The sequence below is a fragment of the Balaenoptera borealis genome (genome assembly GCF_965194805.1).
Source record: "Balaenoptera borealis genome assembly, chromosome: 9".
Lineage (NCBI taxonomy): Eukaryota > Metazoa > Chordata > Mammalia > Artiodactyla > Balaenopteridae > Balaenoptera > Balaenoptera borealis.
The window spans coordinates 37,882,101-37,907,066 of NC_138873.1; the positions used below are offsets into that span (position 1 = coordinate 37,882,101).

Here is a 24,966-nt window from a genome sequence, read left to right on the forward strand (position 1 = left end):
AGCACCTCTAATCATAATTCTGTATTAAATAATTACAGTAAATGAAAAAAGAAACTTTAAGAAAGGAAATGTTCACTAATGCCTCTCGGTTCAGTGTAAGCCCAGAGTTGTTTACTCTGTGAGCTTTAGAATCTCTTTCACTCCATGAGCTTTAGAATCTCTTTCTCTTGGGGTCTGAGTATGAAGAACAATAATTTGACTTTTTATGTTAGGGTCAGGCTTTGATCATTCATAGCTAAACTACTTGTTCCCCTAATTGGGCTACACGCTGTTTCTACATTGAGCATTATGATTCTGTCATTTTGTCTCAGCACAACTTCTTTTTGGTCCAGAAAATGTATTTCTTTTTATTAGGTAGTCAAATTCTCTGTGAAGCTGAAAAGTTGTAAGTCAAGGAAAAATAAATTGAAATGAAGAAAATAAATATGAAGGGGACAGGGGAAAACTTAAAAAGAAAATCAGTAACAGAGAAGCATAAATAATAATGCTAAGATATTATCTAAATGTGAAAAACACTCAAAAGTCTACCAAGAGGCTATCCTTAAGAATTATCAATAAAAATTCATTGGCATATGAGGAAAATGTTGTTAAAATGAAAATTCATAATTTGTTTCACTGTCTCCAAAGATGATTTTGAGTAAATGTCAGAAACAGACATAAATCTCAACCAACAAATAATTATTTGAATTGCTGAGGGAAATCAGGGAAAATCTGACAAAATTTCAAAATTGGCAGGGTCTAAACCCATAATAAGAATAAGAGAGCAGAATATCAGTACTACTTTCTACAACATTTGTAATCTCTTTAGGTCTTGGATATATATATATATTCTTTTTTTTTTTTACAAGAAGTAAAGTAGCATTGCTCATGTTTACTATGCAATCTATGAAAAACTCTATAAACGCCAAAACTATTTCATGAGGCTTTAACAGAGGAGATGGTATTGAAATTCTGAATAGAAATGATTTGTACTTAGCATTTCTCTGGCATTAGCAGAAATGATTGGAATTTTTTCTTTTAATTAAAACTGTCAGCATGAAAGGATTTAAGGATGATCAAAATAAATCCAACCAGCAAACTTCATTAGCCAAGAAAGTTACAGGAAAAGTAAAAGGCACTATTTGCTAGTGTTATAAGAAATGGATCTACATATCAGACATATTTGGAAAAGTTCTCATAAATATATTGACTCATTGTGAGCAAAATGTTGGAGAAACTAAAGTTCCACAAATTGTGAATAACCTAGAAAACTGGTGACCAAAATATTTAAAGGAATATTTTGCTCTATTATTTCTCTGAGCATGAATGCATATATTTTAGAAACCTGTTACTTAAGAAAACCAGATATTTTTCTTCTCTCCTTTTTAGTTTGTGTAAAAATAGTACCTAACAAGATGATAAAGAATTATGTTTATTGTAACCTAACTCAGTCACTCCAGGAAAAATCACAGGAAGTGCAAATGGTTATGAACTCACAGACCACAGCATGTATCCAAAGCAAGAACAGCCTGCTTCATACAGCACTAGCCATTTCTCCTGTCCTGTTATTAATACGATTTAAGTAGCAGACATGTGAAGAGTCCTTTAGAAATACTGAATCAGTACCTAGTGTCTAAACTGGTCTCTCTGAAACTTAAAAAAAAAAAAGAGAGAGAGAGAGAGAGAAAGAGAAAATTCTTCCCTATGCTGTATAAGATTCTGTTCAGGATAAAGACTCCAGTCCAAAGGCTTACATGTAGGTAAGCCTCAAGGGGTACTGGATACATTGATATGAAACGTAGAATCAAAACTTGAGAAAGGACAACAGTGCCTTATTCCAACAAGGTTTGAAATACTGCTAACCAGGGCTCAGCCTTCCCTAGCTGCAGGCATCACTCCTGAATTCTACCAGCTCAAGAGTCCTGCAGAAGTCTCCTTAAATTTACTTCTTTAGAGCCCCACTGTTAATGAGCCATAGCTGCTCTTTACCTTCCATGACCACCAGTAGAAAAAACACGGAGCCACCTAGCACACGTCAAATACAATGGTGCTTTCCCAGCCCCCCTGAATCTTTAAATTCTGCAAGGTACTTTGAGTTGAATAAGTCACCTTACTGCACTTTAATTTATCTCTCTAATAGCATATCTGCTACTAACATTTAGAGACTTTTCCAGAATGTTATAATTGCACTGGGAAGTTTTACCTGAAATTCCTAATTTTTCCTATTTTTCTTTTTCTTAACTTTCTCTTGTGATTTTTAGAAAACTATCAATATCCCTCTTTTCCACTTTCATTTATCTTTATAGTTTTCATGAATATCAAAAAATTACTTCTCTAACCTTATGACTTTTAGAGACTCAGTACATAAAAATTAACTATGAAGATTATTATATTAATGAACCAGATGTGTGTATATCATACAGTCTGCTTAATTTACACTGATTACACTGACTCCATCCACCAATCATCTCTTTCTATATGTTGATGTTCACTTCTGATATACATGTTCTCACACTGATATACACATAGTTATGAGAGTGAATAAGAAATTTAATGACTGTCTGATTACAATTCACCTCTGTTGATTTTTTCTCTTGAAACTAAGCCTCCTAGATGCAAAGTTTAAGGAAAACGTTCACCCATCTTGTGACAGAAATATTTTAAGTTGACCCCATCAATTCTGAGTTTGATAGCTGTTTTTATTTTAACAGGAAAATAAGATTTGTTTTGAAGAAGAAGAGATATAAGCAAATAAGAGTTTATGGTAATATAGCTGCACATTTGTCCATTTCTTACTGGAATACGAAAAGGACTGGACCTTGCACTAAATGTGTATTTTGGGAGACAAAAGCAAGGACATCCAGCAGGATAGTATCTTTTCTCTACTGCATTCAGAGAACAAAGGGTCAGTGCAGTATAATTTATATTTGGAGATTCAATACTTTGGAACATTAATCCTCTGCCAATTCTATTCATATGCTAAGCCCTTACAATTGAAGTCATGTCTTCAATATGTTGATTCTCTAGAAACTAGAAGAGATTTTAGGCTCTTAGCCACTTTTGATCCATGAATAATTTTACACCTGTCAATGGCTTCCAAAATTGTACAAGTTTCTTCAGTTTTATGAGGTTTTCTTTTTGTGCTGCTATCCTGAGAGAAGTCAGTTTTTAGTGCTTTCACTACCTTCTCTGACACTGTAACTACTTCTTTCTATAAATGATATCTGCTCATTTGCTTTCTGTAATATCCTATTAGAAAAAAAATCCATAGCTTTATCTCTGAATTCCTGTCACTTTGTAGCCATATGCCTGGGAAGCCTGAATGGCTTTGTTGATTAGTTACAAGCACAAGATGCCAGACATGCTGATTCTGGACGCGCTGAAGATCTTCTAAATGCAGGTGCATCTACCTCATCATCTAAAAGAGAAATGCAGTCCTTCCCTAAATTTAAACTCTAGGAATTTTCATTAATAATAGTATACTGAAAATAATATATTATGCACATTACCACTTCAGGGCTATATTCATCATATTCTATATAAAGAACGAATACTATTAGTATATTAAATATCCCACATTAGAATTTTCATTTTATATTTAGAGAAACTGAGGCAAGGCTTCTATATATAAATTGAAGTATTCATACTAGGTGCTAGGCACTCATGAGATAGGATATTAGATTAATGTGTGTACAAACAGAAGCAACTTATTCTAATGGAATGTTAGAATGAATTCATCTGCTTTCTATAATGGACACTGAAGTGGTGCCCTTCTATATTCTCTCTTTAGGTAAAGGCCCTCAAGCCCAGCTCCTGGGAATACTGGCTGCTGGGGACTCACAGCTGAGCTTCTCACTGAACATTGCCCGAGGCCTCAGGGAACTGCATCGTCCAAGGATGCATCCTTCCCAGGGGACAGGATGCAACTACTGACGGGCTGATGCGGGGAGTGAAAGACCCCAGCCCTTGCATTGCCTCGATTTGGCCCAACTCTGAGGGCTATGCCTGCTCCATAGTCCTCAGAGAATGAGCTGAGGCTTCCTTTGCAAAAGCACTGCAGCTTCTCCCTCTGCCTTATCCTGCCACCCTCCCTTGCTAGTAGGTGGGTCTCCCACAACATGTCCCAGCAAGCCCCCTCCACCTCAAAGCTTCAAAGCCTTTTCCTTCATAGGAGTAATATTTAGTGGAAATGAGTTCAAAGAGAGCACCAAAGTGTCAAAAAGTCCTGAATATTTGACTCATTTTCCATGAATGATCTGTTCTGATTTAAAAGGCAAAACAAATCACTCTGTGATTTTCTTTAATTTCTGCTCATGCAATGGATGTCGAGGAAGACTTTTCCAATGGTCTAAATTGCTTGGCACTGCTAGGAAACTGAGACATGGAGAAAGTACTTCACATTCTAAAAAAGGTAAAAGCAATGGGCTTCTACACCCCTGGCAGCCAATCCACCTCTGCTCCCTCACTTCAGTCCCACCGCTCCAGCCTATTTAAGCAGAAGATTGAAGGTCTGAAAAGCAAACCTCGGTCTAGTTAGAGACTTGCCAGAGCTTTTCCCAAACTTCCACCTCCCCTGGGAGGTCCAAGAGACTCCCTTGTACAGATAGGAGCTAATCACAAAAAAGAGAGACTGGCGTCTCCTTCAATAGGACATTTTGATAGGAGACTTGCTAAGTGGGCCCTCAGTGCCATGAACTTTGGGTTGGGAGAAGAGAGAGATTAAAAGAGGTTGAGCCAGAGTGGATTTTTCTGCAGTGAAGACTGATTTTGCCATGATGATATTGTTGAAGGATCCTTCAAGGAAATGACACATACTCTATCAAAGAGCAAGCATGGGGGTGCCAGCCACATAGAAGGTATAATTGGAGAAATTTCAATAATCAACATGGGAGAACTTTCACACCATCAATTAAGTAAGAGATATTTACCTCTTTCTCCCCTCTGGTCAGCAATATACTGGAGAAGAAAGAATCCCAGAAGACGAGGGGAGAGATCAGAGACAAAGAAAGCATGGAAAAGCAGGTCATGGCCTCTTCCCAGTGCAAGTTGATGAATCAGGGAGGGAAGTTGATGGGGAGGATAATCAGTAAAGTGGAAAAGCGATTAAAGTTTTAAACTGTACTGAACTGGAATATTAATATCTGAAAGAGCTCGGGAATCTATGAGATCGGCCTGAGAAGTTTTTACAGAATGGGAAACGGAGATCACACACAGTCAAACGCAAGGACGGGAGAAAACTAATGATGTTTCCACCCACTAGGAGTATGATCAAGTGATTACATTTTATTGGAGAGGAATGATTAAATTAAAAACATTTACTGTCCTGCCTGATACACTAACTGAAGATATACTAACTGCAGGACAATTATTTCTGTTTACTAAAGAATTTTCAGCTATGCATCCTTATTTTTATTTCCAAATGTTCATATACTTAATTGGTAGGAAGCATGGTCATGAGTGAAAAATTAAAAAAACCCACAAAGAAATTATCCTATTTATGTAAATAAAAATGCATGATTATATGTTTGTACACATTTTCTATATTTATATCTCTCTCACTCAGAAGTTTGAAACTAGAGGTTAACAGTGGTTTACAGTGGTTATTCGGATTACTTAGAGGTGAGGGGAGACTGAATTTTTACTTGTGTTGTTTCCATTTTTCATAACACATTTAACTTTTGAATGTAAAAAATATATATATATAAACTCAAACGCATAGATTCAACAGGCAGGCAGTAGTCTCTCTTCTGCATGCAGGTCTCTTCAGACATTGGCAAACAATGTCATGACTTTCTAATCACTAGAGATGCTAATTAAGAATGGGCTCTATTGGGCATACAAATGAAAATCCAATAACAAAACATGCCTGACATCTTATTAACTCCATAATGGTTCATGTTCCTTCCTATTCGCTTCTTACTTCCTGCTTACATTTGGTTTCACATACATTAATGTAGTAGATGTGGTCTTTGGAAACTGGCTAATCTGTGATTCCCTATTTTTAAATCATGAAAACAACTCTATAATTTTCCATGGTGGCAGTGGATATATAAATGTTTCCAGGGCAGCCCAGAAGAGTATCCACGTTGGATGTATGTGAGCACAAAGTGACAGAAGCATGGTTGTGTGAGTGGGGCATCTTCTTGCCAGGTCTTTAATTCTACTAAAATGAATTTCTAAAGGGAGTTTGTGGCATTTTCTTCTCTGTATATTTTTCAAACTGGATATAGTTTTATCTGTCTGTGAGTGTTAGTCTAAGATCTTGTTCAAATGTCTTCCAAGAGACAATAATACTTTGTCATCAGTTCTAACAAACATAACTTAAGGAGATACATTTGGTGTTTTTGTGAATTGTAGGTATAACATAAAAGAATCTATAGCCCTCCTTTTGTTTGGTAAAACATTAAGTGTATTTCAAATATTGACTTTATAATCACAATTTCAGAAAGAGTATAAATTAGTTGCCTTATGCAATTTAAAAGTCTTAGCATGAGTGACATGTCAGCAAAATCATTATAAGTAGAGGTGGGAATTCAAGACACTTCCAATGCAGCTGCACAAATAATAAATTAAAGTCACAAGAAAAATTATCTATATAAGTGAAAAATCACCTCCTATTGCCATGCTAACCCTAATGAAACAGATATGTGCCTTTCAATGCATTTTTCTCCATTTGACTTAGTGGTTTGTTCTCATTCAGTGTTTAATTGGTTGCATGCTTCTTAATGAACACGTTGGGAATATGTCTGTTTACCAAGCACTATTAATCTGGAAGAACTTAAAGTTTCTATGAAGCGCAGGTATTTTCAATCTGACAAATGTATCCAAAAGAAGTTACCCAAGTAGTTTGACCTCTTCACTATTGTTTGAGGTTGTTAATCCCAAGAGTGAGAATAAAAGTGAGAAGAGGAATCAGAGGTAAATGTTGAGAAGCGAGGAAAGAACTACAAGTGATGAAAGAGAGAGAGTCAGAAATAAGAAATGTCATTTGACCAACATTCTGGGGTAAAGTATATGGATCAAGGAAGGTTGGAGCATATCGTTAAAAGGGTCCAATAAAAATGCCAAAGAATAATAGAATATTGTGTCAATTATTGTGACCAGAATGAGTCTATAGAATCACACTGTTCAACTCAATCAATTCACAACTAAAACAACAAAGACCCTGAAAAGTGTTCTTTTGCCTGAACTCATACAATCATTAAATGGCAGAGCTGGAAACTCTAAACTCCTGGTGTCTAGCTCAGGGTTCTTGATTGAAAACCAAGAAATATAAAGAGAGGAGTTGCAAGTAATAACGAATTATTTAAATAAATATGCTAAAGTAAGCTCTCAGATGATAGGTGGAAGTCTTAATAAAATAAAAAATTAGCAGGTATAGAAAATTAAAAACCCCCAAAACAGAACGTCTACAACATAAAGTTATAATTTCATTACTCATTAGAATGACAACTTGATCTCAGAGATAGAATTGCTATCATTGCAAATTAATAAGTTAGGCAAAACAGATTTTTAATTTAGAAAATGCTCTTGGTATGACTTACAACTTCAAATAGCCTGGTATGACTGAAAAACTACCAGAGAACAAACTCTAGGCTTGAGTCTTTAACAAGATCTGTACAGTTTCATCAAAACGATTTACCCTTTCTCAGCTTCTAGTAATTCATCTAAAATTAATGGTTTGGATTTGTGGGCTCTTAAATTCCTTCTCCACTCTTACTTTCTATAAATTAATTAATATATAAGTTAACTTCTGATTCTTCTAGATTTAATACATTTCTTCTTTCCAGATAAAAGTCAAACTTCAAAGCTAAAATATAACATGAAGGGTACCTTTTCTCAGTTTCTCTCATCTCATCCATTTTCCAAGTCAAAAGGTATTACTATTTTGTAATAGTCTGTATAATATTTCAACTCTTCAAATAAAAGGGCGTGTTGGTGTAATGGGTTCAACTATACCAGATGTTAAATCCTTTGTGATTTGAATGAAAAACTCAAGTATGGTCCTTTCTTTGTTGTAAGGTTTTGGCTCTGGATTCATCTGTCCACCGTCCTACCATAAATGAGTTTAAATGTGCAAACAAAATAGGTAACAGATAACTCTAATGTTCAGCCATGACCATTACATGGGTGAAAATATTTAAGGAAAGAATGTAAATATATTTTGCTAAAGTAGGCAAGAGAGAGTGCTAAGGTTAAATAATTGGATCTGAACCTCTTTCTAAAGTAAAACAAGCCTTTGTTTTTCATTCCAATGTTTACTGTTGTAAGGAATAACAAAGACTCAGGTCAGTAATTATTCAAAAGATATTTCAGCTTTGAGCTTTTATGTCTGTTTACTGAATATTAAATTTGATTATATTTAGATCTCATGTAAACTTGGCTTATCTTTAGCAGATAAATACTGTACTTATGCATATAAAAATTGTGGTTATGGGATCTGATGAATCCGCTATCAAGTAACACAATGGTGTATAACTAAAGTTATGGTGAACCAGTTGTTTATAGTTTTCATTTAAAGTTATAAATAAATTTTCTACCATGCTTCACATTTTATATGTTGAAATGATAAATTCTGGCACTTTATTATTATATTTAGAAAGAATATCTATATTTAATTTCAAAAAACGTGTTAAATTTGTTAAAGATTAATACAAAATTTCTGAGAAATGCTCATTTTAAATAACGTTATCTGATGCATTCATTTTTAAAGGTACAAAAATGTAGCATATTTTAGTAAATAATTTCAAAATATAGAAATTTACATTGCTTTAAGAGGTTATTTTCCTATGGATTATGGTTATAAAGAGCAGGAAATTCAATTGTAATTGTCAACCCTTATGTATATTAAAAGCTTTCCACTTCCATCAGTGATGACCACAGGACACACATGGCTATTGACTGTAAGCCATTTGTACAGGATGGATTAATGGTACCTTCTCCCGAAAATATAAATATTTCAACCTGAGCTCATCAAAACTTCAAACTGTTAAACAACCATTAACAACACCCAATCCCATTCACCCACCTACCACTCTTCCCCTGAGGTTTCTTGAAATAGCTCCTTGTGGAATAAGAAATAAACTGATGAACAATAATGTAAACAAAAGCATATTAATTACTTTACATATTCTGACACAACCGGGCTGTTCAAGAAATTATATTTTTCTTTACCTTTATTTAGCCAGAACATTTTACAGCTTACTTTTATTAGTGACTTGTTAAAATATCTGCTGGATGCCTTAAAATAAGCATGGGCAAACCCAACTCATTTGCCTTTTCTCCTACGCAGTATATAATTTGCTATCAGAGGAATAAACATCATATTAACTAAGCTAAGTACTAAATTTCTCAGGAAAAAAAAAATCATCTAGAGGCCCTACCTATGTTACACCTTTTACAACAAAACATGAATTATTGAATTTTATTTTCTATTTAATAATATTAGATTAAATTTAGCAGCAAAAGTTTGACACATATATACCCATATGTATATGTACAGAACTATGTGTGTACATATACTTGTTAAAGGGAAAAACCCAAAATGGTGTCCCTCGTGTTAAAGCCCATGACACCAAACCTAGATTTAATACCTAATTGCAGTTTCTACCTTCTCTAGAAATGAAATCTGAACCAGGTAGGAACTTTCTGGTCAGCACCAATGAAGTAATCTGTCACTTGGACGCTCTCCATCTCCCAGAGGAAGAAAAGGCAATCTGCATGATTAAAAACAAAACACGCTTCCTATTTCTCCTCCCCAAAAAAGAAGATGTTCTGGTCCAAAATAGCCCTTCCTTTTCTTTTGCTCAGATAACTTCCTCACCTCACCCTCCTTTCTACAAAAGCCTTCCATTTTGCTCCTCTGAGCACCCTTCTAGTTGCTAGATGGGGTGCTGCCCGATTCATGAATTATCTTACAGAGCCAATTAGATCCTCAAATTTACTTGGTTGAATTTTGGGTTTTTTTTGACATATTCATACATTAACATATGCAATATATTCACTAATATATTTAAAATATAAACTGATATCCAAAGATGAACAAGAATAAAAAAAGTACTTCTCATAAAGGTTCATATACATCAGGGCATGGACTTGACCTTGGGTCGAGATCTGAATGCATTCTTGGTATCAGAGGACGCATGTGGCCATCAAGCCCCCTGGAGCTAGACAAAACTTTATTTGAAAATGTCAGAACCATGGGCCTTTCATTTTCACAAATATCTTGAGAAAACAATGACTTGTTCCAGTATTTATCATCGTAATCAGTACTTACTAATTCTGTGACTTTGAGCTAGTTACTTAAGATTAGGGTGTATCTGTTTCCTCACTGTGATAATAGAACTCATGTAGTATATTATAAGGATAAGCATGGTCTATGTAAAACTCCTGACACTTGCTAGATATGGAATAAATGAAAGTTGCAATAATACAATAATAATAAAGAATACATATGCCATGGCTCAATGGCTAAGCTATTAGAGTGATCTGGTACCTATTTCAATTGTGCATTTAAACCCTCAGCATATAAATTCAAAGGCAGGTACTACGTTGATCGATAAAAGTGCTGAGTCATGGAAGATTTGTTTTTCTTTAATCATCAGTTGCTTGGATTGAAATAACACTTGATCACATTAAAATTCCTAAAACATCTATTTATGCATGAGGAGTTAAGGTCCATACTTGGTTTTGTAGAAGGTAAAAGATTTTTGTTTTTATTTCCACAATGCTTCTCTTATATATATCAAATACACATCTACACATAGGAGTATATTTTAAAGGCTATTTGCAGTTTACAGTTATAAAGGCTACTGAGATGTTACCTAGTCACCCAATCTTTCCTGGACCTGTGCCAACTGAAAATTGGAGTCCACCATAAAGCAGAAATTTACTTTTCAAAGGCTCCCCTCCCTAAATTTCTTGCCTATCAAGTCTTTAGTTATAAGAAATAATTTACCATATTAGAAAACTAAAGAGACCACCTTCCTGAAAACATGTAATACTCTATTTCAAAATGCTTCTGCTCAATAAATAAATGCTTGTGGATTTTGATTGTGAAAATCAAGTAAACTAATCTGGGGTTGCTAGTGGTGATGTTGGCGGTAGGGGTAGTTACGGTAGAAATCATCTATTAGTACCCTGAAGAGCAAGGACAATTGGGAGGGACTAAATATACAATGGAGGTCCAAGATTACTGAAGGGATGATAAGAAGAGAGGAAGGAGGAAGAGAGAAAAAAGTGCTCATAGAACTCGTGCTACTTTCATTCAGAAGCCCTGGGCAGGAGCCCTTTTTACGTTCAGAATGTGGTAAGTTCTTTCTTGTCTCTTTGTCCCTGCATATTCTGATTCTCTTCTTAGATTCTTTTCTTCCTGGCCAAAATACCATGCATTTTCCTAGTTTCAGCCAAAATTTTACCTTCTGTACAGAGTCTTCATTAACTCCCTGAGACAAATATGGATGTTTCCTCTTCTTATGTTTCTCTATTATGGTACATAGCATTACTGTTTATTTGTTGTGTGAGCTGTTAAAATTGAAAATGATTCTTTAGATATTGTATATTTTGTAAAGTGTGTGCTTTGAATATGATAATAATTTTTTTGTGTTGCTTTAATTTTCACCTGATGATAATAGCAAAAATCAAACACAGAGTTTCTTAGTTTGAATGAAATGGTTATTCCACAGATAAGATGACTTCTTGAAGCATCACCCATATTGACATACTAGCATATTCAAAAATTATAAAAACAATATTATCAATGAGGAATGATTAACAGACAAGTCTTCATTAAAATATTTACAATCTACTGTCTGTGTCACTGAAGAAAACTTTCAATACTTGTAAAAAACCACCATGAAGTCCAGAAATCTAGGAACCAGAGGATCTGTGGTTGGAAGAAATACTAAATATCATTTTTTCCAACCATCCTGCCAGTAAGTGAATCCTTTATCCTACATTTCTGCCAGGTGAGCATCCAGGCAATGCTAGGTCTCTCGGCTAGTCCCCTTAAAGGATGATCTGAGAAATGTCACAGTCATGCATAGAGACATCAGAACAGGTTTTGAATTCTTCCTCTCATGTGAAATAATGTGAAACATCACACATACTATGAAAGAAAAATGAAACAAATCATTTAACAAAGTACAACACTCTTAATTGGTGAGTTATACTTTTAAATTATGCATTTTGTATAGATTTTAGTAAATAACTTTAAGAAACTTTTCACTGGATAATTAAATTTAACTGAATTAACTTCAGTCCTTATTCAGAAGAGAAAAATAGGGGATAATAGAAAAGAGAAGAAGAACAAGAAAAAAAGTGGTATAAAAAATTTACAAACAGAATCCTCAGCTAAATATAATAGAATCCGGAGACCAGAAGGGGGAGCTCCACACCCTTTGACAATAGCAGAGCCAAAAGGAAGAATAAAGACTCCTCTTCTTTCCTGGTAAGGACTCGGCCAATGAAAAGCCACAGACTGTTTTACTCTAGCCCTCTCAACTTCCTTTTCCTCTTTATAAAAGCATCCTCCTTCCCTTGCTGTGCAGGAACTTACAAGTGACTCACCACGGTTATGGACCACAAATTGTAATTCTCTGCTGATCCCCAATAAACTCATCTTTACTGGAGAAATATCTGACAGTCTATTTCAGATCAACAGTGGTAATATACACTTGTGGGTAAAGTTGAAGAAAGGTCATGGAATTTTGAATATATGCACACTGATATCTATGATGATCTCATTTTTTATGACATAAAAACAATGTTTTCCTGACTATTTCAAACAAATTTGCTTGTCTTTACTGATATCAAAACACAATGTACATTCTGAATGATCCCTGGAAATGCCTCATTTAGTAATATCAACCTTTTAAAATGCTATTTTTCTTTTCAGAGCACAGATCTGATTTGGAAAAAATGTAGGAAAATATATCTATATGGAAAAAGAATACTCTAGAATCTAGTAACAGTTTAAAAGGTCTGTGTTTTATCAGTTTCAATACTCAAATTGCAGGTGATGGGCAGTGTTTTATCAGTTTCAATACTCAAATTGCAGGTGATGGGCAGTTCGTAGAAATCTATGTGATTCACAAATGGAATTTTAGAAATTTTGTATTCATTACAATTTTGTTTCCCTAATTTCCTCCTTTATGTCTTCTAGGGTCTTCAGAGCTCTCTTGTGCTTATTATTATGTTACTATTAATGAAATCAAAGTCCTTCCCAAAGACGATTTGTATTCTCCAGGTGGTAGCAGGCTATCCGTAGACTTTTTCCAAGCTTAACAGAGTGCCAACGCCTCTTTGTGCCTGGGAAGGAAAGGGACTCACATGATTTAGAATCAATTAGATCAAAAAAGATTTAAGTGGATTAAGACACTTATTCACTGAATTTAGTAACTGGGAAGATTATTCCATTACTGATCACAAGGTCCATCCATAAGCCACCACATATAATTACTCTGGAGATACCCTTGATACATCATTAGCCCTGGGCATTTTAAAACCACATTATTCTTGGAGGACTTCACTAAATTCCTGTGGCCCTTACCACAGCATTCCATGAAACTGTTTGCTGTGTTATTCTAAAATGGTTTAGAGAGGCGGAGTTAAGATGGCGGTGTGGGAAGACTCGGAGTTAGCACTCCCTACAACTAGTGCACCTGCTGGCCACTGGTGGGGGACTCTGATGCCCAAGGAGAAGGAAGGAACCCCAAAGTGAACCAGTAGGACACAGGGGGACTGAAGGGGAAGGAGAAGTGGAGGCCAGACAGGATCTGTGCCCCTGAGGCTGGGGAGAACAGGAGAGGCAGGTAGGAGAGGCCTTCCAGGAGGAATGGGTGAGGAGTGGAGGGCGATTGCCCTGCCCACTTAGGCAGGGGAGACTGCTGAGCTCCCTGGCCAGTTCCCTCCCTTCAAGGCCCCCTCCAAGCTGCGTGGGTCCTTGGGGGTATAGGAGGAAGGCCAGGGAGATCAGGAGAGGCAGGCAGGAAGGGCCCTCCCAGACTGGAGACGCAGGAGAGGAGAGGAGGGTGTCTGCCTCACCCACTTGAGACCAGGAAGCCTGCTGGGCTCCCAGGTGAGGTCCCCTGCCCTCTGAGACCAGGGGTGGAGGACACGCCTGGGCCCCTTCTGTTCCTTGAGCCTAAGCCCCACCCCCCACAGTCCTGTGGGTCCTGAGCATTGGTCCTGCCCACCACCCAAACCTCGCCCCTGCTTAGGCCCCACCCTCCACAGCCAAGGCGTTTTTTTCCCCCTTTTTAATTTTGTTTTTCTTTTCCTTCCTCCTCTTTTTTACTACTGTGGTACTGATGTACCTTCCGGTTATTGATTCATCTATATTTTTATTTTTATATTCCTCCTAACATATCTGTTAGTTTCCTAGTCTAATGTTATTTTTTACTTTGTTATTTTTTTTTTTTTCTACCTCAGGTGGCTTGCGGGATTGTGGTTCACGAGCCCAGGGTCCCTCTGAAGCTCCTGCAGTGGGAGATGAGAGTCCAAACCACTGGACTAACAGAGAACCTCAGACTCCAGGGAACATTCATCGGAGTGAGGTCTGACGGAGTTCCTCATCTCAGCACCAAGATCCAGCTCTACCCAATAGCCTAAAAACCCCAGCGTTGGAAGCCTCAGGCCAAACAACCAGTAAGACAGGAACACAACCCCACTCATTAAAAAAAAAAAAAAAAAAAATGAGACAGCAAAAAAAATATGTCACAGATGAAGCAGCAAGGTAAAAACCTACAAGACCAAATAAAAGAAGAAGAAATAGGCAATCTACCTGAAAAAGAATTCAGAGTAATGATAGTAAAGATGATCCAGAATCTTGGAAATAGAATGGAGGCATGGATTTAGAAAATACAAGAAATGTTTAACAAAGATCTAGAAGAACTAAAGAACAAACAAGCAGAGATGAACAACACAATAACTGAAATGAAAAATACACTACGAGGAACCAATAACAGAATAACTGAGGCAGAAGAACGAATAAGTGAGCTGGAAGACAAAATGGTAGAAATAACCGCCGAGGAGCAGAATAAAGAAAAAAAAAAATGAAAAGAATTGAAGACAATCTCAGACACCTCAGGGACAACACTAAACGCACCAATGTTCAAATGATAGGGGTCCCAGAAGAAGAAGAGAAAAAGAAAGGGTCTGAGAAAATATTTGGAAAGATTATAGTTGAAAACTTCCCTTACATGGGAAAGGAAATAGTCATTCAATTCCAGGAAGCACAGAGAGTCCCATACAGGACAAACCCTAGGAAAAACACACCAAGACACATATTAGTCAAACTAATAAAAATTAAATTCAAAGAAAAATATTAAAAGCCGCAAGAGAAAAACAAAAAATAACATACAAAGGAATCCCCATAAGGTTATCAGCTGATTGTTCAGCAGAAACTCTGCAGGGAAGAAGGGAGTGGCAGGATATACTTAAACTGATGAAAGAGAAAAACCTACAACCAAGATTACTTTACCCAGCAAGGATCTCATTCAGATTCGATGGTGAATACAAAAGCTTTTCAGACAAGCAAAAAGCTAAGAGAATTCAGCATCACCAAACCAGCTTTACAACAAATGCTGAAGAAACTTCTCTAAGCAGGAAACACAAGAGAAGAAAAAGACCCACAACAACAAACCCTAAACAATTAAGAAAATGGTAATAGGAACATACATATCAATAATAATCTTGAATGTAAATGGATTAAATGCCCCAACTAAAAGACACAGACTGGCTGAATGGATACAAAAACAAGACCCACATATATGCTGTCTACAAGAGACCCACTTCTGACCTAGGGACACATACAGACTGAAAGTGAAGGGATGGAAAAAGATATTCCATGCTAATGAAAATCAAAATAAAGTTGGAGTAGCAATACTCGTATCAGATAAAAAAGACTTTAAAATAAAGACTGTTACAAGAGATAAGGAGGGACACTACATAATAATCAAAGGATCAATCCAAGAAGATATAACAATTATAAATGTTTATGCAGCCAACAAAGGAGCAGCTCAATACATAAGGCAAAAGCTAACAACCATGAAAGGGGAAACTGACAGTAACACAATAATAGTAGGAGACTTTAACACTCCACTTACACCAATGGACAGATCATCCAAACAGAAAATAAATATGGAAACACAAGCTTTAAATGACACAACAGATCAGATAGTTCTAATTGATATTTATAGAACATTCCACTCAAAAGTGGCAGAATACACTTTCTTCTCAAGTGCACATGGAACATTCTCCAGGATAGATCACATCTTGGGTTACAAATCAAGCCTCAGTAAGTTTAAGAAAACTGAAATCATATCAAGCATCTCTTCTGACCACAACGCCATGAGATTGGAAATCAACTACAGGAACAAAACTGTAAAAAACAAAAATACATGGAGGAGAAACAGTGTGCTATTAAATAACCAAGAGATCACTGAAGAAATCAAAGAAGAAATTAAAAAAATACATAGAAACAAATGACAATGAAAACACAATGACCCAAAACCTATGGGACACAGCAAAAGCAGTTCTAAGAGGGAAGTTTATAGCAATACAATCTCACCCCAAGAAATAAGAAAAATCTCAAATAACCAATCTACCCCTACACTTAAAACAACTAGAGAAAGAAGAACAAAGAAAACCCAAAGTCAGGAGAAGGAGAGAAATCATAAAGATCAGAGAAGTAATAAATGAAACAGAAATGAAGAAAACAAAAGCAAATATCAATAAAACTAAAAGCTGGTTCTTTGAGAAGATAAACAAAATTGATAAACCTTTAGCCAGACTCATCAAGAAAAAAAGGGAGAGGACTCAAATCAATAAAATTAGAAATGAAAAAGGAGAAATCACAACTGACACTGCAGAAATATGAAGGATTATAAGAGACTAGTACAAACAACTGTATGTCAATAAAATAGACAACCATGAAGAAATGGACAAATTCTTGGAAAGGTACAACTTTCCAAGACTGAACCAGGAAGAATTAGAAAATATAAACAGACCTATCACAAGTAATGAAATTGAAACTGTGATTAAAAATCTTCCAGCAAACAAAAGCCCAGGACCAGATGGCTTCACAGGTGAATTCTATCAAACATTTAGAGAAGAGCTAACACCTATCCTTCTCAAACTCTTTCAAAAAATTGCAGAGGGAGAAACACTCCCAAATTCATTCTATGAAGACACCATCACCCTGATACCAAAATCAGAAAAAGATACCACAAAAAAAATTATAGACCAATATCACTGGTGAACATAGATGCAAAAATCATGAACAAAATAGTAGCAAACAGAATCCAACAGCACATTAAAAGAATCATACACCATGATCAAGTGGGATTTATCCCAGGGATGCAAGGATTCTTCAATATATGCAAATCAATCAATGTGATACACCACATTAACAAATTAAGGAATAAAAACCATATGATCATTTCAATAGATGCAGAAAAAGATTTTGCCAAAATTCAACACCTGTTTATGATAAAAACTCTCCAGAACATGGCATAGAGGGAACCTACCTCAACATAATAAAGGTCATATATGACAAACCCACAGCAAGCATCATACTCAGTGGTGAAAAACTGAAAGCATTTCCACTAAGATCAGGAACAAGACAAGGATGTCCACTCTCACCACTCTTTTTCAACATAGTTTGGAAGTCAAAGCCACAGCAATCAGAGAAGAAAAAGAAATAAAAGGAATACAAATTGGAAAAGAAGTAAAACTGTCACTGTTTGCTGATGACATGATACTATACATAGAAAATCCTAAAGATGCCACCAGAAAACTACTAGAACTAATCAAAGAATTTGGTAAGGTTGCAAGATACAAAATTAATGCACAGAAATCTCTGGCAATCCTATACACCAACAATGAAATATCAGAAAGAGAAATTAAGGAAACACTCCCATTTACCATTAAAACAAAAAGAATAAAATACCTAGGAATAAACCTGCCTAAGGAAGCGAAAGACTTCCACTCAGAAAACACTAAAACACTGATGAAAGAAATCAGAGATGACATAAAGAGATGAAGGAATATACCATTTTCTTGGATTGGAAGAATCAATATTTTGAAAATGACTATACTACCCAAAGCAATCTACAGATTCAATGCAATCCCTATCAAACTACCAAGAGCATTCTTCACAGAATTAGAACAAAAAAATTTTACAATTCGTATAGAAACAAAAAAGATCCTGAATAGCCAAAGCAATATTGAGAAAGGAGTTGGAGGAATCAGGCTCCCCAACTTCAAACTATACCACAAAGCTATGGTAATCAAGACAGTATGGTACTGGCACAAAAAGAGAAATATAGATCAATGGTACAAGATAGAATGCCCAGAGATAAACCCACGCACATATGGGCACCTAATTTATGACAAAGGAGGCAAGAACATACAATGGAGAAAAGACAGCTTCTTCAATAAGTGGTGCTGGGAAAACTGGACAGCTACATGTAAAGGAATGAAATTAGAACACTCCCTAATACCATAGACAAAAATAAACTCCAAATGGATTAAAGACTTAAATGTAAGACCAGACAGTATAAAACTTGTAGAGGAAAACATAGGAAAAACACTCTTTGACATAAACCACAGCAAGATCCTTTTTGACCCACCTCCTAGAGTAATGGAAGTAAAAACAAAAATAAACAAATGGGACTTAATTAAACTTAAAAGCTTTTGTACAGCAAATCAAAACATAAACAAGACAAAAAGACAACTCTCAAAATGGGAGAAAATATTTGCAAATGAAACAACAGACAAAGGATTAATTTCCAAAATATACAAAGAGTTCATGGAGCTCAATATCAAAAAAAACAAACAATCCAGTTAAAGAATGGTCAGAAGACCTAAATAGACATTTCACCAAGGAAGACATGCAGATGGCCAAGAGGCACATGAAAAGATGCTCAACATCACTAATTATTAGAGAAATGCAAATCAAAACTACAATGAGGTATCACCTCACGCCAGTCAGAATGGCCATTATCAAAAAATCTAGAAACAATAAATACTGGAAAGGGTGTGGTGAAAAGGGAACCCTCTTGCACTGTTGGTGAGAATGTAAATTGATACAACCACTATGGAAAACAGTATGGAGGTTCCTTAAAAAACTAAAAATAGAACTACCATATGACCCAGCAATCCCACTACTGGGCATATACCCTGAGAAAACCATTATTCAAAAAGAGACATGTACCACAATGTTCACTGCAGCACTATTTACAATAGCCAGGACATGGAAGCAACCTAAATATCCATCAACAGATGAATGGATAAAGAAGATGTGGCACATATATACAATGGAATATTACTTAGCCATAAGAAGAAATGAAATTGAGTTATTTGTAGTGAGGTGGATGGACCTAGAGTCTGTCATACAGAGTGAAGTAAGTCAGAAAGAGAGAAACAAATATCGTATGCTAATGCATATATATGGAGTCTAAAAAAAAAATGGTACTGATGAACCTAGTTGCAGGGCAGGAATAAAGACGTTGACATAGAAAATGGAGTTGAGGATATGGGGTGAGAGGGCGAAGCTGGGGCAAAGTGAGAGTAGCATCAACATATATACACTTTGGAATGTAAAATAGTTAGCTGGTGGGAAGCAGCAGCATAGCATGGGGAAACTGGCTTGGTGCTTTGCAATGACCTAGAGGGGTGGGAAAGGGAGAGTGGGAGGGAGGCTCAAGAGGGAGGGAATATGGGTACATGGGTATGCATATGGCTGATTTGCTTTGTTGTGCAACAGAAACTAACACAGTATTGTGAAGCAATTATACTCCAATAAAGATCTATTAAAAAATAAAATAAAATAATTTAACAACCGCATCTCTACTGATAGCAGGTACACCGTAGCATGCATAGTCTTCGATACTTCTAAGCATTACCATTTCATGCATTATCTGCTGAGTTCATAGAAAAGGAAAAGCTGCTTTTCTGGGATCTTTATCATTTTACATTTACAATTATATATTATTTATAGTTCTGTTCATCCCAGATGAATGTGTGTAGCCTTGTCATCTATGCCTGAGTATAGACAATAACCTGTAAAAATAATCCTCAAATAAATAAAGCTGTTGACAGATAAATAAATTATGGAAATAGTGAGCAATGGACATTTTGGAACATCTTTAGTGCCACAGTTTATAACCATACATGTTATTTATCTTGCTTTTCAGTGTCAGATTGAAAATGTTTCATTCCTGGTAATGGTACTCATGACAACAAGCAAGGTTTGAAAAACTAAGGGCCCTTTTTCTGCTGAGTCCTGGAAGTTGGAAATCATAATGGAAACATTAAAAATGGAAAGAGATAAAGAGGAGTAGGAAAGCTGGTCTACTGCTACTCAAAGTTTTGTTATAGATTCGTGACAAGGAGATACATAAAGAACATTTTTTTTAAAAGTTCCGGTAGAAGAGTACTGAAACCTATTCTGAAGAGAACTTAATTTTGATTATCTCTTAGTTCAAAACCTTTTTGACTCCTAGATGATGTATCTTTGCTGCTCCCTAAATCTCAGTAAAGCACAGCCAAGGATGATGTTGAAATACACAAAGGAGTGAAATTCTTTAACATGATAAACAATCATTTGAGAGCCTACTTGTGCCAGGCACATGCTCAAAATTTATTATTAATATTTCATTCCATACTTGCAACAACTGAGAACTGATGTGAAGAAGAAACCAAGGCTTAAAGAATTTATCTGACTTGGGTAACAGTGGACAAGCAACCGCATTTCAGAAATGATGGAGTCAGATCCTTATCTTCATACTCCAGAAACCTTGACTCTTACCAAATTTTATGATTTTTACAGAAAAAATATATTAAGTTATGAGCAATTAGCTATTTCCAGACTAATGTCCAATATTATCCCATCTGGGGAGAAAGTCACGGCTTTAAAAATTACTGACCAATAAAACTCTATTCAGTAGGTATGCGGTTAGTGTTCAGACGCTCTGCTGGATCACTTCACTGTGTGAAAGACTGCCCAGGAGAGGCTAGGCACCAAAACTGTTGAAGAATGAAAATAGCTAAATGGAAGGAGGGGAGGACTCTGTATCATTGGTGCATACCCTCCATTAGTTCTGTGAACACTGTCTTTTAGTTATGTAAGGCAAGCAGACACTTAAGTTCACTGAAAGTCAGTGGAGAAAGTGCAACTTTAACAAGATCTAGTTTGGTTGAACAAAGGCAAGTGCTTACATGTTGTTGGCGAGCATGTAAAGTATTCAATATACCTCCCCCAGGAATCTACAAGAGTCTCTGTATTGACATAGACTAAAATAATTCCTGAGAGGATGGAGATTCAAAGCGTCCCCATCCACTTCCTTTCCATTTGAGAATCAATATTGTTTGAATCCATATGATGTACAAGGGTATCCCCAGGTAATACTAAATGACAGGAAGGAAAACAGGGGTCCTCAAAATAAGGGAAATGTGGATGTGTGACCCAAGTGTAATACTAGGGCTTAGGAAATCGGAAGGAAGTGCTGGGTCTAAGAATAAGATATAACTGACCTCGTTTTAACCCTACCCAACTCAAGCACTCTAGAGGAGCTTTAGGGAGCTGAGTGAATGGTAACAGTTTTAATACTTGGGACAGGCAAGTGACCTGTCCAGCACAGACTGGGCATGACAGAGTTGGAAGGGGCTTTTTGAGGATGGGTTGCAATCAAAGCCTGAACCAGTCAGCAGAGACCTACACTAGCGGCTGTGGTGGCTTGGAGTAATTCTCTGACAGCATGTATTGGGGATAATAAAATCTGTCCCCTAGTAGCTATGGCAGCAGCACAGATGGAAAAGGGCAAATGAACTGAACTGTCTAGGTGTAGTCATTATACTGCAGCAGGTGGTGACATTTTATGAAGCATCCAGTATTCTTGGTACAGATTATGTGGTCCTTCAGCCATGTGGTAGTATATTTGAGTACTGATTTTGTCAGTAAGGTAAAATAATCAGGACTAATTTCTTGGACATGGATAAGCATTGAGCATGCTGGGATATAACATGCAAGGGGGTGATGGAGGGGAGAATTGCACCTTACTAATCTAGGAAGATGTGAACTTGGAGTCTTTATAATTTGGATATTAAACGACTTGTAATTTTATTTTGTTGCAAGCTGATGAGATCTCGGGACATCTAAGTTCCAACTTAAAGTAAGTAAATGTAAAACCATGAAAATTCTGTTCTTTGGCAGGTGGCAGAGGTCCCATGAGCATTCCATATTTAAAGGATTGTGATTTAACCCTACAAGCTGCATTGTTATATCAACAAGACTTGGTTCAGCATAATTTGTTTTGAGGGCAAGTTAATAAGTAACAGTGATTTTTTTGGTAAACCAAGCTGAAAATACTATCACTAGAGGTGTGCCTCAGATTCTTTTCCACCAACATTTTAGAAGTGAGATCACTAGAAAGAATTAAGACAGATATTCACCATCCTGTTTAGTTTTATCCCTACAACCTGGATCAAGTTTCGGGATATATCCAAATGCGTTGAATATTTTTATGTAAACTTTGACATGAATTATTTTTTTCTGATGTGTTCATATCAGTAAAGTAATCATCTAGAATGTCAGTAACAGATTATTGTCCCTATGCCAAATGTAAAGTGGAAAGTCATGGAGACTTGCCTTTCAATATGACAGTAAGCTGTCTGTTTTTCAGAATATTCACTTTATGGTTTAAATTACAAATCCTAGTGACAAAAGAGTAAGTTAGAATATCAACAGGAATCAATTTAATTAATGAAACAAACAGCAGCTTATTGCCATGGGAATATTAATAGTCACAATACTTCAATTTCACATATCCTTTCTCCCTAAAACCGAAAATATGTTTTCTCACTGTGGAGTTAGTGAAAGAATTTGTCGCAGATGGCAGTGTGTTGCTCTTGGAAAAAAAAAAGGTAGAAAGCAAATTATGGAAGTCAGGGTAACCATGATCAACTGAAGTCTGCTAAATTGTAGCTGAAATCCTAAATGCTGAAGCCAAAGCTTATCAACAGTGCCCTGGCAGCCCTAAGCCTATTGGGCTGAGAGTGAAAAGACTTTGAGCCCTAATAGGGTGGTACCGAATGCTTCATCTGAAGGCTTTTCCCTTTGGTCCTTTAAAATTACCAAGAGCTGTCTTCATTTTTCAATAATTTGCACTTCCAGAACTGAACATCTTTCTCTGATGACACTAAATTTTTAAATAACAAAATCAAATAAAATCCCAGTTAGCTGCTTTTAGGTATAACCTAAGGTTATGACCTTTAAGGATGTTCCTACAGGACAGCAGGGAGATAGTCTCCTCCTTTCCCTCCTTAGGAAAACAGAGAAAAATACCAGAATTATTAAAAAAAAAAAAAAAAAACACCAGAAAAACTGTATGATATCACTTATACATGGAACCTAAAAACAATACAACAAACTAGTGAATAAAACAAAAAAGAAGAAGACTCACAGAGAACAGACTAGTGGTTACCAGCAGGGAGAGTGAAGGGAGGAGGGGCAATATAGGGGTAGGGGATTAAGAGGTACAAACTATTAGGTATATTTGAAAATAAGCTATAAGAGAACCTAGTGGTAAGATGGGAATAAAGACACAGACCTACTAGAGAATGGACTTGAGGATATGGGGAGGGGGAAGGGTAAGCTGTGACAAAGTGAGACAGTGGCATGGACATATATACACTACCAAACGTCAAATAGATAGCTAGTGGGAAGCAGTTGCATAGCACAGGGAGATCAGCTGGGTGCTTTGTGATCACCTAGAGGGGTGGGAGAGGGAGGGTGGGAGAGAGGGAGGGAGGGTGGGAGAGAGGGAGGGAGATGCAAGAGGGAAGAGATATGGGAACATATGTATACGTATAACTGATTCACTTTGTTATAAAGCAGAAACTAACACACCATTGTAAAGCAATTATACTCCAATAAAGATGTTTAAAAAAAAAAGCTACAAGGATATATTGTATAATATGGGGAATATAGCTAATATTTTATAATAACTATAAATGGAGTATAACCTGTAAAATTGTGAATCACTATATTGTACACCTGTAGTTTACATAATATAGTACATTGAATAAACTTCAAAAATTTTAAAAAAGCCCACAAGAGCCTTGCTTTTAGCTAATATGCCTAAATGAGTATAAATGCAAATAAAAATAACCAAATGATTGATCAATTTACAGATTTTTCAAAAAATCGATTTTCCTGAAATACATTGCAGAAAAACAAAGCAAACAAACAAAAAACCTCTTGTAAGCCCCTCACCCACCCCAAAAGAAGATGTCGTAAATCTTTACATTTCAGATTTACCTGGAGGACTTGTTTCAAAGCTGAAGGCTGTCCCCCCACAACCCATTCACAATGACTAATTCAGCAGGAGGGGGCTTAGAGATAATTTTCACTGCTAACAGTTGTCAGGGGATGCTTTGAGAATCACAGCTTTAAGGAGTCTTTTAAGTCCTTTATCTGAGGGATGATCATTCTGCCCAGCAACTTTAAAAGTTAGGAAAATCTTTGTTAGAAAAACACTTACATACGATTCATCATTTGTTAGCAGGATGCCTGAGAGTGCGCCACTTAAAAAAAAAAAAAGCTCAGTCTTTCATGGTCTACACATACTCACAGGCTTAGAAGAATTCAGAGGACAAGTTAATTGAAAAGATTGGTTTATTCTGTGAAAGTCCTCTTAATTAATTTTGGAACAGAGTAAGGATATAAGTACATCCATTTATAAATACATACATAGATAAATACCAAAAACAATGCTGGAATTGGAAGGAATTAAAAGGACAAAAAAAAAAATCTCTGAATAAAATGAACTTACAAAGACAGGAAAAAAAAGGTTTACTACTAAATCGTCTTACTTAGACAGGAGCTTAAATTTTTCCTTAATTAAAAAAATTGTGTTCTTTCACTTATTTGCAGTCAACTTCCACACAAAAAACTTAACATCTTCTTGCTTTACCAAGAAATTA

The 24,966-nt window shown here is 36.1% G+C and overlaps 1 protein-coding gene and 1 long non-coding RNA gene across 12 annotated transcripts in view; one reads left to right on the plus strand and one right to left on the minus strand.

The window, feature by feature from the left end:
* NKAIN2 (sodium/potassium transporting ATPase interacting 2) overlaps positions 1–24,966 on the minus strand; it is a gene marked incomplete at its 3' end in the record, with an annotated part of 1,018,208 nt that overhangs the window by 479,413 nt on the left and 513,829 nt on the right. The window lies entirely within an intron of this gene.
* Positions 143–23,725, plus strand: LOC309635308. The gene is made up of 3 exons (XR_014248751.1): positions 143–12,994; positions 13,037–19,201; positions 19,480–23,725. It is a non-coding gene; the product is annotated as an uncharacterized lncRNA (long non-coding RNA).